This window comes from Podarcis tiliguerta (genome assembly GCF_965153285.1).
Source record: "Podarcis tiliguerta genome assembly, chromosome: 4".
NCBI lineage: Eukaryota > Metazoa > Chordata > Lepidosauria > Squamata > Lacertidae > Podarcis > Podarcis tiliguerta.
The window spans coordinates 85,538,977-85,556,688 of record NC_139537.1 but is presented as its reverse complement, the minus strand read 5'-3'; positions in this window follow the sequence as shown (position 1 = coordinate 85,556,688).

Sequence of the window (17,712 nt, the reverse complement as noted above, 5' to 3'; positions counted from 1 at the left end):
AAGTCAGTGCTACTAAAGTAATGCAGCCTGACAAGGAGTAAATCTCTGAACAACCACTACGTGCCTCAGGTGGTGTGATGAAGCATGAGGTGGAAAACTATTAGGCCAGCACAGTGAGAAAAACTGTACTTTTCCTGAAGTATATGAACATGTTAAGATTCCTTGGGCTTTCACTTTCTAACTAATCCACAACTGATCAATATAATAGCACTTTGCTTACAAAAAACACCTATTGTTGATCATAGTTGTCATTTGAGCCTTATGTTATCATTCTCTTAGTTTTTATAATTTTAAATTCAATTCTCTACATTCCTGCATCAGTTTGCTTCTTTTTTTTAAAAAAAATCCTTTAGAAAATTCATCAACATTTTTGTGTGAATTTCTCTTCTTTTTGTAAACAGATTTTCTTAATATACATATTTTTACAAAAGAAACCTATGATATAATGAACTTCTGCAGGTTATTTCACTAATATATTCATTTTCATGCAGGCTTTACCCTAGTATATGAATTTTTGTACACATCACATAGCTGGAGATCTGTACTATAAAAATTTCAGTGGTTTCAGGAAGTGTGAATTTCATGGATCCATTTTCAAATACAGATTGAATTTCTCCTTCATTGCTCTTAGTTGTGTGCCATGTAAATGCAGCCCGCCAGCCATGCAAACTGTCTCCTGTGTCACCTAGCAAAAAATACCTGTGACATCTTGCTGCAACATTCTTCATTTCCCTGCATCCTGTTACTGGCAGCTGAAGAAGAGGACTTGTGAGTAAGGAAACAGAATGTTTTGACATCAAATCATGACACATAGGCAAGTTCTAGTAGATCTTATCGAGAGGAGTAACTCAACAAATACTTTTTTTTTATTATAATATTTTATTGACATTTTCGAAACGTTACAAAAGGAAAAAGAAAAAGAAGAAAAATACAAAAATAAAGAATAAAAAACAATTAAAAACAATTCGATCTTTCATAACTTATCTTACATTTACTTGTTTCCCGGACCTCCCCACACCTCCCCTCTTTGTATTCCAGTTCAATTTGTTTATTCAGCAAATCCCTTCCCTCTTTACCTCTATCCTTATCTTTGTTCTTAATATAACTTTGAATTTTCACCTTATAACAATCTGTTTTTACATATTCCTTCATAACATTATTACTAAAAACCACTTAACCTCAATCCAACATCATTCTAACATTCATTAATTTTGCAGTGTTTCTGTAAGTAGTCTTTAAATTTCTTCCAATCTTCTTCCACCAACTCTTCTCCCTGGTCTCGGATTCTGCCGGTCATTTTTGCCATTTCCATATAGTCCATCACCTTCATCTGCCATTCTTCCAAGGTGGGTAGATCTTGTGTCTTCCGTAACTCAACAAATACTCATCATTTTTTGTGATAGCCAACGTTATTTATTTAAAAGTTTGCTAAACCATCCACCATTGGAAAATATTCTAGTGGTGCACTACCTAAATATTTTAAATGTTTGTTTTTGTAAGTCACTTTGAGGCCATCAGTTTGAAAAACAAAATACTAATTAATAGCAACAATAAATGCAAAGCTAAACCAATAAAATAAATTAAATCTATCTGTAAAAACATTGTGAAATGGCATCAAGGAATGCTACCCTGCAAAAGCCTAGTTTAATGAAATAATTAAGGTGGTGGCTGAAAGAACAAATTGTTGATGCCAACTTAATTTCCAGGAGGAGCATATTATAAAGTGTGGATGCCACCACTCAAATGCTTTGCCCTGGGTATTTGTTAAATGAATTTCCTGAGCATGTGGCACCCTGAAGAGGGCTCCATTGATGTCCTAAGTTTTTCAGCATTTAATTCAGCCTAAAGGGGGAGAAAATAAATGTTTTAAAAAGATGATGGATAAGATCAAAAGAAAAGCTTGCAACAAACAAAGATTGGTTTTTTAATTTGCTTTATGTTGAAAAGTTTTTAGACGGCAATCCTCCGCTGGTCTAGTGAGAAGTAAGCACCCCTGAATGCAGTAGAAGTTATTCCTAGTTGTGGTCATATAGGATTGCAGACATAAGACATGGTGCATTGATGCAATCACTTTATTATGAAAGGGCATCCTTCTATGTGATCTACAAGTACTAAAATCACAATAGGACAGTCGTAATGGAGTCTAACCAGGCTCCAGTCTGAAAACTCACACAAAAGGAGCAACAATGGGACGCTGAATGACCCACAAGTTACAACTTATGAAAATAAAAGGGGATGATGTCAGGGAGAAAGAAAGCTCAGCAGCAAATTCTGAAGTTGGCTGAAGAACAACAATAAAAAAGAAGAATCGACACATAGTTAATCTCCCTTACTTTTTGTATTTTAAAAAATATTGAAACATATCCATTTGCAATATGCTTCCTTAAAAAGATGTATATTAAAACAAAGCCGAGTTTAACAGTTCACAAATACTATATAAAGCAATGTGGAACTCATTAGAAACATCCATAGCACTTACACCAAGACTAGATCTATACAGATGAATTCAATTACATATTCTGTGGTGCTTGATGCAGGCAATATGATTGCCTTTTATTCACTACAGAAATGAAAAAAAACTTACTGAATGTTTGTCAGGCGTTGTGTGACTGTGACTGTTGTGCGCCACTACAAATGTGACTTTTATGGTCTCTTTAATGAAAAGCCAAAAATATTATTAGACCTCAAAGTCCGAGAGAATTTGCCTGACATTTAGGCCTATGTAACATGAAAGGTTTTCAAAGTGAAAGGTTATGAATGGACCCCACTCTTCGTCTACTATTAGCTGTCAAAATGAGCCAAGCGCCAAAAATTCCCTGCGAAGAAAGAAAGAGGGAGCATGATCAAGAGCCTACATTCAGAAAAATACTGACCCCTTCGTGGAAAGGCCAGCTAATGAAATGATTTGCCTGACTTCATATTCTGCTGACAAAGACCTCATTTAGAATTTGAAGTGGAAGGCTTCGGAGATTGTATAAACATAGCCTGCGATAATTATTGGGGGGGGGGGGGGGAGCCGTCATGTTACATGTATTATGTCTGGCTTTGTAACTAACAATTGCAAGAACTCTGTTTCAAAAAGGTTTATAATACATATAGTAAGAACATCATATTGATATTTCTGACATGGGTTTCAAATTAATAATAATAATAATAATAATAATAATAATAATAATAATAACAACAACAACAACAACAACCTGGCTTGCAGAATGTCAACAAGATGGATTGAGCTGTCCTGAGTAAAACAATCACATTGTGTGGGGGGTGAAATGAAATGGGCAAAGTAAAAATCTAGGAGGAAATGAAGAAAGGGGAAAAGGGCTTCATTTGAAATAGCCTTTTGGAGGCTTAACAAGAATCTAACATGCCACTCACCAAGGAAAGAAAGAAAGAAAGAAAGAAAGAAAGAAAGAAAGAAAGAAGAGAGAGAGTGAACAGTCATGTCTTTGTATCATAGTTTATGAATCCTAGTCTTGTGGCCAAATTATCCTGTTAGAATAAAAGTATCACTGCCATCGAAAGAGCAGCCACTTAGTCCCAGAAACCATAACAGCTTGCATTTTCCTACCCTCCTACAGTGGCAGCCAGTTATGTGGGGCAGGGAAAGATAGAATATAACAGCAGAATGCAAGGAAGTTATTCCAGATCAGAGGCCCTCCAGATCCAGCTGGTGTATAGCTCCCATCATCCCTGCTGATATGAGTTGGAGTCCAATAGCATAAGGAGGGTCGCTTCCACTGTAGCTGCTGGCACAAACCATATTGAATTAAAGAGAGAAAAGTTTCACACACTATAATTGCCTAAGGTCGAGGCTCAGTGAAGGCTGGCCTGACCATAAGCCTCACAGACAAAATCAACTCGTGTCAACTCAAAGTCAAGTCAACTAGGCTGAGAAGAACTGGGAGGAGTTGCAGATCTGGAAAGAGAGGGGAGTCCTCACATACTTTTACCGTTCCTCCTTTAGCTGTGGATGTAGCACCATGAGGATCCAGCTGCCACTAGCCTGGGTAGGGCTCTGGGGAGCTCCCTATTGCCATCTCAAGTTTCCTCGGGCTGTGGCTTCCCCAGAACCTGTGAGCCAAGGTTTGCAGAGTGCGCCAGAGCATTTGTTCCACTGGAGCATGCATTATGGGGCATCATTATCAAGGCCTTAGCCTTTGCTTCTGATTTCTTTGAGCTTTAATGGGCCGGATGTTTTCATAATTGTATGTATTGAACTGGAAGCCTTTTAGCTTGGACATACAGGTGAAACTCGGAAAATTAGAATATCTGACTGATAGCATCCATGCCATGCCGCATTGAGGCAGTAATTGATGTAAAAGGAGCCCAAACCAAGTACTGAGTACATATGCATGCTTCTACTTCTCAGAGGTCCAATATTGCTCTATTTGCAGTCCTTGTTTTGCTGATTTCATTTAATATTCTAATTTTCTGAGATTGCTAATTTAGGGTTTTCATCAGCTATACGCCATGATCATCACAATTATAACAAATAAAGGCTTGACATATCTCGCTTTGCATGTCATGCATCTCATATATTAGTTTCACCTTTTAAGCTGAATGACTGAAATAAATGAACTTTTCCACAATATTCTAATTTTCCGAGTTTCACCTGTATAAAAGGCATCCAATTTAATATATAATCAATTCTTCAAAATGTCTGCTGATTTAAGATTTAAGTTTGGGATATCTGTCAGTCGCAGAGTATCTTCTCTTCCCCTGCTAGCCTCAGAGGCAAGGAGAACAAACAGATTGTATTTTATGGTTTTTTTATTCAGTCATCTGGTTGCAAGACAAATGATCCATGTCTTCATGCAAAGGAGATGTTGGCTACTCTGAGTCCCTCCTCTTCTGTCCCCAACTAGCCTGAAACCCTACTGGAAGTCACAGGAGGCACATATCTGTTCTTGAACGTGGAGGGACCAGCGAGCCCTTGGGGTCTCCCAGACTCTCCAGGGAGGTCTCTGCTAGCTACTCTCTCACTTCCTCCTCCTCCTGCACTATCTCATAACTACGCATTTCCTCATTCAGCTGTACATCATCTCTGTCTTCCTCTCCTCCTGAAACTGCTGGAGACAAGGGGGGTGAAACTTACCCTCCTCTTCTGAGAGGAGTTGGATATTTCCCATTCCTCCTGTTCAGTCCCTGACACTATCTCATGTTTGCTCAAGCTCAACTAACCTGAGAAGTAGGAATCAAAATCTGATGCTAGACATGCCTTGTGATCAGCAGTGATGTTATGCAATGTTACAAACTGTGCTTGCTTGCAAAGTGTGTTCTCTCTCATGGAGAGCACAGGTTGCGGGGAGGGCTGACGAGACACCTCACTGTTGCTAGGCAAATGGTTTGGCTATCCTTTAAGCAGGGGCAGGCTGTTACTGGGGAAATCTAGATGTTGTCATTTGTTGATTGACAGCCCTATTTGTTAAATACAATGCTCACAGCGACAAACCTCCTCTTTTCGCTGCTTACTTTGGATCACCCGCCCTCCCTTCCCTAATTTTAGGCTGTTTGCTTGACCTTGCTATGCCTGTCATGGAGTCGTCTGCTTTGGGGCAGGGGCCCAGTAGGAATTTTGTCCATTTGGCTGATTAGTGTGTGCCACTTGGTTTTTGCCTACTGCATAGCAAATCGTCACAGCTTGTAAGGTTTGCAGTTAGGCATTGGTCTTGGAATTGGTTGGTGGAGGGGTATGGATTTGGCTGTGCCTGCCCCTCCAAAATGCTGCTGCTGCTTCAAGGGTTTTCTGTTAAAGAAACCCAGGGGCTCCCCATGCTTTTGTCCGAAACCCCCTGGCAAGGGGCTAGGGCCACGGAAGCCCCTGGGAGCATTCTGGGGAGAGGTGAGGCATGGTTCCCAGTCCCGTCTCTCTCCCCAGGTGACTTACCCTTGCTGACTTCGCGAGGGGTGCGAATGTCAGAGCTGTCCCCGTGCGGGGGCAGTTAGTGCTACCAATGCCTAAGCAACCACTCACATTGCTGTAATTTGAATAAAGTTGTGGCCAAAATTATGCCAAAAACCTTAAACAAAAATTAAGTGTCAATTGTGTTTTTCTTTGGGGGGTGTCTTGGGGACCTCGACACACAACTTACTCTACATGCGAACATATTTTCCCAAATCCAGATCAGGAGGAAGGAGTGTCTTGGACCAGCAAAAAGAAAAAGGAAAGGAAAAAAAAAATATGTCTTTTGAGGGACGTCTATGATTCTTTTTGGGGGTTTTATTCTTTTGTTATCAATGATAATTAGTGAGGTTCATGTATTTAATTTTGTGGGGGATCACCATCACTTGGTTTATGGTGAAACAAATACTATCCATCAGCGTCTTAGTTTGTGTTTGGCTTTTTAGATAGATGGATAGATTTCCCCCCTTCTGCTAGATGAGGATAAATAGGTACCTGTTTAATGAAGAGGGCAAGGAATTTTATTTCTGTTTCTCGTACTTTTAGGAAGAGAGCTGTTTTAGTAGAGAAATTCAGAAAATTCATGATGTCCAATAACTTTTGTACACCATAAACAATCTTTAAAAGCTGCATCATAAACATTCTCTCAAATTTCTTTACTACACATGCTAAGGGTTTTTGCTCCAGGGTTACACTTTTAGGTAAATTAAAAATTTCTCTATACATGTAATATGAAAGAATCTCAAGCTGTATAATAAAATACAGTGGTGCCCCGCAAGACAAATGCCTCGCAAGACGAAAAACTCGCTAGATGAAAGAGTTTTCCATTTTTTGAGTCGTTCCGCAAGACGAATTTCCCTATGGGCTTGCTTCGCAAGACGAAACATCTTGCGAGTTCTTGCGAGTTTGTTTCCTTTTTCTTAAAGCCGCTAAGCCGTTAATAGCCGCTAAGCCGCTAATAGCCGCTAAGCCGCTAATAGCCGTGCTTCGCAAGATGAAAAAAATGCAAGATGAAGAGACTCGCAGAACGGATTAATTTTGTCTTGCGAGGCACCACTGTAAAGGGAAGTGAGAGAGAAATCAAAATTTCTCCCCAGAATTATTTATTTTCAAATCAAGTTTCAGCAGTTTGAATAAAAGATCAAAAGCATATCTACATTTCAGTTTCAATAATGTCACACCAAAGACAATTCCCCCCCCCTAAACCTAATGACCAACTGCTTAGATCTGTGCAGTATATATAGTCATACCTAAATCATGTAGTATCAATAAAGGCAGTCTAGTTGAATCAGGTGGTGAAATGATGGAATGGGGAAAATATATAATTTACCTTAAAAATCATTGTAAACAATTAAAATTATTATTACGATTGGAATGATACTTGTTGTTGAACATTGAACTGTGGTTGTAAGGTAAAGGTAAAGGGACCCCTAACCATTAGGTCCAGTCATGGCCGACTCTGGGGTTGCAGCACTCATCTCGCTTTATTGGCTGAGGGAGCCAGCGTACAGCTTCCGGGTCATGTGGCCAGCATGACTAAGCCGCTTCTGGCGAACCAGAGCAGCGCATGGAAACACCGTTTACCTTCCCACTAGAGTGGTACCTACTTATCTACTTGCACTTTGATGTGCCTTCAAACTGCTAGGTTGGCAGGAGCAGGGACAGAGCAACGGGAGCTCACCCTGTCGCAGGGATTCAAACTGCCAACCTTCTGATCAGCAAGTCCTAGGCTCTGTGGTTTAACCCACGGCGCCACCCGCGTCCCTATGAACTGTGGTTGTAATGGAGATTTAATAGATTTGGATTAATAGAGAAGATGCAGGAGGGAAAAAAGTTAACATAAGAACCCACAAAGGGGAGGAGGGAAATTCAGGGGAATTTATGGAATTCTCTTTTTGTTTTGGTTGTTTTGACACTTGTTTGTAAATTTCAAAATTTGGAAAACTAAATAAATTTATATACAGAAAATGAATCAGGTAGTAAAGTGTTTCCCGTGAAACTGGTGTAATCTACCAATGAAAGCTTTAATTTGATGGTGGGTATGTTTTGGGAGGGGCTACAAAATCATGCCAATTCAATATAACCCATTTTAATACTAGTGGACCTGATTTTTGCACAGACTTAATGGAAACATAAAGAATCTCCATGTGTATATACTTCCTTGCTTTCTGTCTGCTGTGGAGCAGGAAATGTTGTTGTTGTTGTTGTTGTATTTATATCCCACCCTTTTCCCTTACAGGAAGTCAAGGTGGCTTACTGGTAAAACAAAAACAGCTAAAAACATAGGGGAAAACAGTCATTAAAACAATTAAATATTAATATAATTAAATAGAAGTAATAGAATTAAATCTATAAATCTACCATCTATCTATCTATCTATATCTATCTATCTATCTATCTTCTATCTATCTATCATCTATCTATCATCTATCTATCTATCTATCATCTATCTATCTATCTATCATCTATCATCTATCTATCTATCTATCTATCTATCATCTATCTATCTATATCTATCTATCTATCTATCTATCTATCTATCTATCTAATCTATCTATATCTATCTATCTATCTATCTATCAATCATCTATCATCTATCTATCTATCTATCTATCTATCTATCTATATCTATCTATCATCTATCTATCTATCATCTATCTATCTATCATCTATCTATCTATCATCTATCTATCCATCTATCTATCTATCTCTATCTATCATCTATCTATCATCTATCTATCATCTATCTATCTATCTATCATCTATCTATCCATCTATCTATCTATCTCTATCTATCATCTATCTATCATCTATCTATCATCTATCTATCTATCTATCATCTATCTATCATCTATCATCTATCATCATTACAATGAAAAACAACACCAGCCCTTTCATTTAAAGCAGTCAGTTCCCCCAAGCCTGTTGGAATGAGAGGGTGTCCCACTGACAGAAGGACAACAAGGAAGGAGTGCTCAGCTCTCTTTCAAAATACCAAATGTGCCCATGGGTTCTGGGAATGTTGGCAAGTGGGAATATTCCCCCCTCCCCTCTTATCATCTGCATCACAATACAAATGGATGGTGCCTGACAAGGAGAACAATGTGTGCAGGACATGCTTGTCATGCTGAGATGGGTAAGGAGGTTTCCTCCTGTCATAGTGGCACTGAATAATTGGAACAGAGTATGTGGTCACTGCAGATGGTGACAGCAGCCACAAAATTAAAAGACGCCTGCTTCTTGGGAGAAAAGCAGTGACAAACCTAGACAGCATCTTAAAAAGCAGAGATATCACCTTCCCGACAAAGGTCCATATAGTTAAAGCTATGGTTTTCCCAGTAGTGATGTATGGAAGTGACAGCTGGACCATATAGAAGGCTGACCGCCGAAGAATTGATACTTTTGAATTATGGTCTGGAGGAGACTCTTGACAAGAAGATCAAACCTATCCAAATCAGCCCTGAGTGCTCAATGGAAGGACAGATTGTGAAGCTGAGACTCCAATACTTTGGTCACCTCATGAGAAGAGAAGACTCCCTGGAAAAGACCCTGATGTTGGGAAACATGGAGGGCACAAGAAGAAGGGGACGACAGAGGACAAGATGGTTGGACAGTGTTCTCGAAGCTACCAACATGAGTTTGACTAAACTGCGGGAGGCAGTAGAAGACAGAAGTGCCTGGTGTGCTCTGTTCCATGGGGTCACGAAGAGTCAGACACAACTAAATGACTAAACAACAACAACAACATGTGGTGATGCTGTTAGACCAGAGATATACTTTGCCAAAGTCACAAGAGAAGCAAAGAAAGAAATATTGTGCATGTGTCTCCCCCCCCCCCCAAAAAAAAAAATAAAGGGTTATATACATAGCCATTAGGTTTGTATAATGAGCACTCACACTTTACATTGTGGGTGCCCTTTGTGGGATCGCTCATGGGAAGTGACAGGGCATTAACCTTCATACGGATTTGTAATATTCATATTGTATTTCTGTTAGTACATTTTTAAGAGGAATTGATGCAATTTATACAGACCAGCAGGCGATGCTGATAGTGAATAATGTAGTATCAGAAGTGTAAAATTACAAAAGGGACAAGACAGGGTTGTCCCCTGTCGCCGTTATTGTTTATTTTATTGTTAGAGAACCTGGTAAGGCATGTAAGATCTGATGAAGAAATAAAAGGTATAACAGTTGGGTGCAAAGAGTATAAACTGAGAGTATTTGCAGATGACCTTGTAAGAACAGTAGAAAACCCATTGGTAAGTATACCAAGGGTTCTAGACAAAATGTGTGTTTGGGCAAGTAGCAGGATTCAAGTTACTGTATTTTTCGCCCTATAGGACGCACCGTCCCATAAGGCGCACCCAGTTTTTTTGGGGGGGAAATAAAGGGGGAAAAATTGTTTCCCCCCCAGGCGTGGGGCTGGGGCAGGGGAACCCCGAGCTTCCCTGCCCCCAGAACAGGCAACTCTCCGCAAGCTGTGGGAGCCTGGCGCGGGCTCCCATGGCTTGCGGAGATCTGCGTGAAGCCTGCATTCGCCCCATAGGACGCACACACATTTCCCCTTAATTTTTGGAGCAGAAAAAGTGCGTCCTATGGGGCGAAAAATACGGTAAATAAAAATAAAATGAAACTATTAGTGAAAAATATGACAGAACAAAGTAAAAATGAGTTACAACTAGCAAAACAATTGACAATTGAAAAAAGGTGAAATACTTGGGGGTATGGCTAACTGTTAAGAATATAAATATATTTAAGGATAATTATGTAACAACCTGGAAGGAGATAAAGAGGTATGGGGAAGGATGAACTTGTCACTTGGGGGAAGAATTTCTGTTATAAAGATATATCTTTTCCAACATTCTATTGCCAAGAATGTTGTTTTTCTTTCAGACAATACCTGTGACGAGCAGGGAAGGACACTTCAAACACTGGCGAAAAGATATATCTAAATTTATCTAGCAGGGGAAGAAACCAAGGATTAGATGTAATCTGTGGGATTAAAACTGTAACACAATAAAATGCATATATAAGAAAGAAACGAAGCAATGAAAATACAATTATAAAACATGCAGCATCTAGCACAGCACCTTACACTTGCGGCAAAATTGGCTATTTTTTAAGAAGTCTGTGGAGGGGAAAGTTTGGAAATGGGTATAAGAGATGTTTTCATAAGCTATGGAGTTGACTTCACAACAGTCCTAGTTACCGGCATGGGCACGGCGGAGACAAAGCTGGGGTTGTAGGAGGAGTTGATCCAGTGCTTTCAGCTGTCCATCTGTGGAGTCCCTGTGTCTTTTCCACTTGCAGCAGTTCAGGCATCTGGTAATGATGCTAATGTTAGGAGGGTGACTCCTTGGAACTGCCACTTTATGCCAACCACTCCTTCATAAATTTTAATATCACCCAATGCTTTGATAATGTGAAGTGCTGGTAGTCTACCTGGAGTAATGGCCAGACGACATACCTCTTTTGGTTTTGAGAAAAGCAAGATAGCGAGATGTCGTTACACAGTAAAATTGAGTCCTTGGAATGGGGGGGGGGGAGGCCGAAAACGATTGAGTACAACAAGACAGGAAGGTTGAAAGTTTTAAAAAAGCATTGCACGCTGAAAGTTACAAGACTTAAACTCCTCTGGCAAAATAAAGGCTATGGAATAGTTAAATACGAACAAAAATCATCACATCAGTGGCTGTTAAAATAAAATAAAAACATCAGAACTGTATTATTTGGATTAAATAAGAGGATTGGAGCAAGCACAAGAAATAACAGCACCTCCCAAAAATCAGAACATGGGAAGTCATCCAAAATGTTTGATTTGGAATTGGATAATTGACTCTTTTAATTGTATTATGATTTGTATTAATGTGATTTATATTGGATTGTTATTAATGAAAAATTAATAAAATTATTATTATTATTATTATTATTATTATTATTATTAAAAATAATGTAAAGTGCAATCTAGTGCATGTTCACTTGGTAGTAAATTCTGCTACGTCAAATGGAGCTTTCTCCCAGGTTTATGTCCCAAGGTTTGGAACTTTAGAGAAATTAGCCCTCTGTCTGCAGCTAAAGGTCAAGTTTTACCAACATGTTCAGCAATCTCTCATTCTGCCAACAGCATTGCTGTTTTCACTGATCATGTGTGCAGCTGACACACTGAACAAGTGTGTGTGTGATCAGATTCAACATGGGGAAGAACTTTTATATGGATATTGCTGCTTTCACCCTTCATGACATCGCTAGAATGAGAAAATATGTCCAAGTGCTAACAGAGGCACAGAAACCTTAATCCGCTTTGAGAAGGAGCCATGGCTCAGTGGCATAGGACAGAGTCCAACTTCTAGGTACCAGGAAAGACATCTGCTTGAGATCTTGGAGAGCATCTCTGCCCATCTGAACAGATGGTACGGGGCCGAGGCAGATCTAACAAGTGCAAGGCAGCTCCTTGTAATTGGTGATGGCACCAAATCCTTTCAGAGGCCGAATTGCTTTAGCGGGTGTTCTCTACTGCAAACAGAATGCATCTTAATTTTCAGTGAAGGATTCTTCATGTAATTTCATGAAACATCAACCATACATTCATAGATCAGCCTTCCTAAGGCTATGGAATTACAATAGCAGTTCTCAGTATAGCTAACCTAGCTGACAGCATCGAATGAATCATTATGTTTACCACTTGAACAATTTGCTTTAAACAGCTGTAATGGTACCGATTTGTTTTTCTTGGTGGCTTCGGCACACCATTACTGTCCATGTAGTATATCTTCAAAAACACGTTTGCCTCATTATTCCAAGATTCACTTCGGAAAATAGATTATCACTGCAATTTATGAGGAATTGCTCTTATATTCTGTGCATTTTAAAAAATAAAAAAACCCTATTCCATTTGCCTGCTTTCCAGAATGGATTTTATTTTTTTATTTTTATTTTTTGCATGAGGATGCTATCTACTAAGAACTCATGTGATAACGATGATTTATATAGTCCCCATAACTTACAGTGCAAATTACAGAGTAAAATAAGCTGGTAATTGTGCCCCCCCCCCCCCCCGAAATTTATAATCTGAATTTCGGCAGGAGACACAGGAAAGAAGTGGGAAAGGAAACAAGGTATAGGTATGAACATTTGCAGTTACAAGGAGTTCAGAGTTCCTTTGTCTGGGGATGAAGGACTGAAATACATATAAGGTTTACAGGTCAAATACCTCATAGTTCTATCTACAAATTGTTAAATACTTGCTTAGTTGCAAAAGTAGAAGGTAAACTAGGCTGAACAATAATTTAGCCTTGGAATATCTGAAATATTAGCACATTGGTGGTGGTGGTGGGGACCTAATTAGCAAGCTTAGATGATGAGTGTCAGCAGAGTTGGCACCAAAGCAGGTCCACTGAGAAATCACAGGCAAGTATCAGAAATATTGCAGGAAGTTTCTGTTTTACAGTACCCAGCCAAAAGATTTTTAAACCAAAACTAACAGAGGAACACTGCCCTTCCCTGCCCCCAAATCCCAAGGCTTAGTGGAACTGAGCATGCTTGGTAGACATAAGTAACAGTGTCAGTTGAAAAAGCCCGGGTTCCTACCCCCACCCCCAGCCCCAGGGACCACACATTTGCTCCATAAGACACACTTTTTCCCTCTTAAAATCTAAGGGCAAATGTGTGTGCGTCTTATGGAGCGAATGTGTGGTCCCTGGGGCTGGGGGGGGGGGGAACCCGGGCTTCCCTCGCCAGCCCCACAAGCACAGGGAGCAGCGGAATTCTGAAGGATTACTTGCATTTCAGTTTATGCATCAAGAAGTGTGAATTAGGTAATTCTGCATTAAAATGAGTGTGTAATAAATGAGTGCACCCATCAATACAATAGAAAAGTTTAACTGGAAATTTTGTATGATTGGGGACTAGATTTTAGTCCACGCTTGCTCAGACATAAATCTCACTGATTTCAATAGGACTTACTCCCAGGTAAGGGTGCATAGGATTGCAGCTGGAGAGGTGTGGAAGCAGCCTAAGGCCTGTCACTGAAGCATCTACATTTCTAACTTGAAAATCCTACAGCAGTAGTACTGCTCAGAATTTTTTTTGCTGCGCACCATCATTCAATCTAGGTCAGGCTTGAAAGCAGCTGAAGCATAAAATGGAAAATAATGATGGGAAAAGTTCTTATACTTTAAAGATGCCTAAAAGTTAGATGACTGATACAAATTACAGAAGTGTTCCCTAAACAATCATAACTACACACCATCCGTTATTTTCTTAAATTGCTCCTGGGCTGCCCCATTCTCAAAGCACTCCATAGACTGCGGAAAGCCTTGGAAGCAAATAGAGCTTCGGGTATACAGTGGCAAGCTTCAAGGACCAGGCTCTTCCAAGTTATTCTCCTCTTTTTGTATGAATTTCTTGTACTTTCAATATCTTAGAGAATTCGCTAGGGTGATGTGACCATAAAACTGCCTAGAAATAAATGAATTTGGTTTGGACTTCTGCACACCTCATTTTCTTTAATATATTTCCAAGCTATTGTGTTCTATTAAGTCATGTTCCAGGATGGCATAATGTACCTTCCAGCATCAAGATCTTTAAGGACTTGAGGCAGTAAGCTAAACACCTTAAGTGCCAACATATGAAACAAAATTAGCTCTACTCTACAGTACATCCATTCAAGGAAGAAATTCAAGTAAGGCCCAATCCACAGTTTTGATTGTCCAGTGATTTCAAATCCGAGAGGTGTTTTGTTTTGTTTTTTTGTTTTATTTTGGTTTTTTGTCCCTCTACTTTCCCTTCCTTACATAACTTACATAACTTTAGGTTCCAGGCAAAAATATTCCTCTTCTCTCTGGCCTCTTAAATCAGGAAGGTATTGTTTTTATTTGCTATTATGGAATGTGTTTTTTGTATTTCTATGTTTTTACAGGGGTACCTTGGGTTAAGAACTTAATACGTTCTGGAGGTCCGTTCTTAACCTGAAACTGTTCTTAACCCGAGGTACCACTTTAGCTAATGGGGCCTCCCGCTACCGCTGCGCCGCCACCGCACAATTTCTGTTCTCATCCTGAAGCAAAGTTCTTAACCCAAGGTACTATTTCTGGGTTAGCAGAGTCTGTAACCTGAAGCGTCTGAAACCTGAAGCGTCTGTAACCTGAGGTACCACTGTATATTGTAAACCACCCTGTGATTTCTGGATGAAGGATGGTATAAAAATGTCAGAAATATAGTATTATTATTATTGTTGTTATGGTTCTTGGTTGCTTAACACCACCCCTTTTGAGTGGGGAGCGACAGAAACGCAGGACATAAATATTACAATAAAAAAGTAAAGAACAAGAAAGTTTGTGAACTTTAGATCAGGTCTTCAGAGCTTATAAAAAACTAGAATCTCTTCAGAAAGGAAACCCCTGCTGCCTATCAGCTAAATGATGTTGACATGCCATAACTCATACTCCAATACTGTGAAGCACTGAGCACAAAGTTGGCATCAGCATATTTTTCATTGCATGCTCTTTATGGAACTTCCAATCACCAGTGTCTTCTCCCAGTCTGATGGGAAGTGATGGTGAAAAATGTCAGTCAATTGCATATACAATAAAAATCCTGATAGACTAAGGAAAGCAGTGGTCTTTTTATTGAGGGTTGGCATTAAAAGAAGGTCTCGTTTTCATCATAAAATCCCTCAAGCGGAGCCAAGATCAAAATCTTGCTTTTGTTATAATTAGGGATCTGTCAGAGTTCCCAGTATATAAATCCCCATCATCTGGGACTTCTATAAGACAGTAATAAAAAATCTGTTATTGCTCTCTCTGGGCTATGAGGTGCCATTCAAATTCTCAGGGAGCAGCAAAGGAATTTCTTCCTGTTTTGCTGAATGAAAAAGAAGCATCATTTGGCTGATGTAAAATTACAGACGACTGGGGGGGAAAACCTCATAGAGATCATTCCTACTAGATGCAGCAAATATATTTTATTTTTATTTCTAGGAGTAAAAATCAAGCATGTGCCACTGTAAATAGGTGGGCTGGCTATAGCAACAGGTCTCTGAACAGCTCTTGCAGTGTAAGGGACGGGGAGGGGAGGAGAACTCAATATTGGTTCAAAGATGTTGTGTGCTGTGATCCTAAGCATATTTGCTCCCAAGTGTGTCACACATAAGTGGAGCTTACTTCTCAATTCACATTGTTATGATCACATTGCAAGTCAATCACATGGAAAGAGAAACCATGTGGGAAAGAAGCCAGTCAGCAATTGGGCAGGGAACAAGCAGAACCGCTAATTAGCTGATCTTTGCTTTGAACGGGGAACACTGAGCGCAAGCTAGACCAAATGCATGCACACAGCTGCTAAACCAGCTCTGTGTCTTCCAAGAGAACTGTGAATGATTAAACCATGGGGATGTTCTCACAGTTGCTCAGGGCATGTCATACATGTCTGCAGAGTACCGCTCCATGTTCAGAGAGTAAACTGTTCCAGAACACGAGTGACTGAGAAGAATTCGCACCCTCCAACATTTCTCTGATGAAAATAGGGACAGCCAATTCCATCATCATCATCACCATCACCATCATTTTATTCTTTATACTCCGCCCATCTGACTGGGTTGCCCCAGCCACTCTTGGCTTCCAAAATACGAATATAAAAACATAATAAAACTAACTTTTTTTTAAAAAAAGAATCCCTATATTGGTCTCCTTTCAGGTGTCTTCTAAAGGTTGCATAATTACTTAATCTCCTTGGCTCGGGGGTTGCATAGTTCCTTGCCCTCCAACATTTCTCCAATGAAAAGAGTGACTTCCTAAGGAAAAGTGGAACATTCTGGAATCAAATCAGAAACTGGGATGGCTTCTGTAAATCAGGGACTGTCCCTGGAAAATAAGGACACCTGGAGGACCTGAGAATTTAGTTTCATGGTGTGAGGGGAGTCATTTCCCACTGTGTCCATGGCTCTGTTCTGCCAGAGGACAGACTGCTGCCTGTCTAGAAGAGTTGCCCCAATTAACTAGCACATTCCCCAAAAATGATGAACAATCTTGAATAACTTCAGATCACTGAATCTAGGTAGGAGGAAGTACCTTTGTGTGTTACTCAGGCAAGCAACAGAGAAACAATTGCAGTTTCATAGTAAATTGCGAAAACTGCCCCAGAGATAGGAGGGGGAAAGTAGATGAGATAACCACAAGCCATGAAGGCTGTATTTTGGCTCATGAATGAGAAGAAGGGGACATTTCACTGGGAGCTGAGAGTGCAAAGGGGGCCTATTCTTGAAAAGGATTTCAGGTACAAAATTGTAAACATTGCATAGAAAAGCTACGATGCAGTTGACTAATTTTTTTAATGCTATATACATTTGTAAGGCATAATAACTGGCAGAGGATGGAATTATATGTCATGGTTATATAATTTTCAGGCTACTGCTGAAAATTGTCTCCCAGTTGTGCCCATTAATATAAAATACATGCTGTGTGACTTGGTGCCCCACCTTTGCCAGCTCAGAAGTGAAGTGAGGATAGGAAATTTGGAGCACATATTATTTTATACACTTCGTAGCACACATTATATGAGAGAAGGTAGGTTGATGAAACTGCTAATTTTGGAGGTACCCAATATCCTTCATATTGTCTCATTGTGGCCCAAGGACCAATATATTACAATAATCAGAATGCTGGACCATGGTTCAAATTTGCGTTTTAAACCATGATGTGGCTCAAATCCAGATTTAGTAACTGGGTACCAGTGTGCAAATCAGTTTAACCTACTCCACAAGGTTTCTGTGGAAATTATATGCATGTTACTCTTAAAGGAATGGAAGGTTC